Source organism: Chrysochloris asiatica, unplaced genomic scaffold, assembly GCF_000296735.1.
Source record: "Chrysochloris asiatica unplaced genomic scaffold, ChrAsi1.0 scaffold00034, whole genome shotgun sequence".
In the NCBI taxonomy this organism is placed as follows: domain Eukaryota; kingdom Metazoa; phylum Chordata; class Mammalia; order Afrosoricida; family Chrysochloridae; genus Chrysochloris; species Chrysochloris asiatica.
In genome coordinates this window covers 5,803,634-5,805,578 of record NW_006408552.1, presented here as the reverse complement: position 1 = coordinate 5,805,578, position 1,945 = coordinate 5,803,634, and positions in this window count along the sequence as shown.

Sequence of the window (1,945 nt, the reverse complement as noted above, 5' to 3'; positions counted from 1 at the left end):
CCACACCAGAAGTCTACCCTAATATGTGTTGTTATTGTTGTTGTCATTGTTGTATGCCATTGAGTCAATTCCGAGACACTTTCTAGTCCTGTACCATCCTCGCAGTTGCTGTGAAACTTGAACCTATTATAACAGCCACAGTGTCAATCTATCTTGTTGAGGGTCTTCCTCCTCTTATGACTCTCCACTCCACTGAGCATGATGTCCTTTTCTAAAGATTGGTCTTTCCTGGTACTATGTCCAAAGTACTTGAAATGACGTTTTGCCACCCTCACTTCTAACAAGTTCTGGCTATTCTTACTGCAAGATAGATTAATTCTTCCTTCTGGAGGTTCACGGTTTATTTGATAGCCTTCACCAATACCATCATTCAAATACTTTAATTCTTCTTTGGTCCTCCGTAGATGTGTGTGGTCCCACATTCGCATACATATGAGGCGATTGAAACTCGACTTGGATCAGGCACACTTAAGTCATAAAAGTAACTTGCTTTTTTTTAGCACCATAAAGAGATCTTTAGGAGCAGATTTGCCCAATGTAATACATCACTTCATTTCTTGAACTATGCTTCCATGGGTGTTGATTATGGTTCCAAGAAAAATGAATTCCTTAACAATTTCAATATGTTATCCATTTATCATGATGTTTCTTATTGATCTAGTTGTGAGGATTTTTTGTTTTCTTTATATTGTTGCTAGAAATCAGTTCCAAATCATAGCAACCCTCTGCATAACAGAACAAAACACTGCCTAGTCCTGCGTCATCTTCGTAATTATTATCTTTGAGCTCACTGCTGCTGCCTCTGTGCCAATCCATCTCATTGGGGGTCTCCCTCTTTTTCACTGTTCCTCCACTTTACAAAGCATAATGGCCTTCTCCAGGGGCAGGTTCCTCATGATAATATGTCCGACGTCTGAGAGACAAACTCTGACAATCCTGCCTTCTAAGGAGCATTCTGACTGTACTTCTTTTTAGGCGCACAGATGATTAAGCACACCACTGCTAGCTGAAAAGTTAATCATTGAAACTCACCCAAAATGCCTTTAAAGAAAGGTCTGGTGAACCACAAGTTCAAGGCCTTTAAAATGCTAAGGGTAGCTCTCCTCAGTACATGTGAGATCTCTAGCAGTCAGCATCAACTCATCAACAATAACTCACAACAATAACAGGTAATCCATGCATGACTTCAGTCACTGATAAGGTGAGTTTATCCAGCCTATCCAAATACAAAATCCAAAAGCTAGTTGTTTGCAAAAAAATGATAAAAGAGAAAAAATCGCTTATAAGATTATTAAACTAAACAATGTGTTTAACTGGTGGCCACACACTTTTGCAAGGCCATGGTTCCTCACAGGTAACAGAGGGTTCCCACCAGAACAGGAATCCCACAATCCCTAGAGTGATGTTTTTACCCCCATGTTTACTGATATGGAAACTGAGGGTCAGGAAGGTTTTGTGGCTTGTCTAAGTGGCATCAGGGGGACTGATATCCCAATGTGTTCTCAGTACCAGGGGAACTCACTCAACCCCACCCCAAGCTCCTCAGACCCTGTTATTTGTCTTTGGAAAACCTAAGCCAAGAGTAAGGCAGAGTCAGAATGTAGCACTCCCAGCTCTGAAGGCAAATCCCTAAAGGGGAGCTCAGCTTTGTTTCTCATGAGGGTGATCTGGGATTTTAAACCTGGAAGGAGGGACCAAGATGCAATGGCCTTTCAGTGGCTGCTGTTCAAAGGCAGATGGCCTGGTCTTTCTTTCTCTTCTGTCTTAGTTTGGAAACTCCACTGAAATTTGTACAAGCAACACAGAGGCCTCCACTGACATGAATACATGGCTGTATTCATGATATAATGTGTATTCACCCAGAATTGAACTCAGTGGAACAATCGTGGCTAGTGTTGTTATTTCTCAGTTCAAAGTGTACACTTTGGAATTTTTTGTAAAGTTG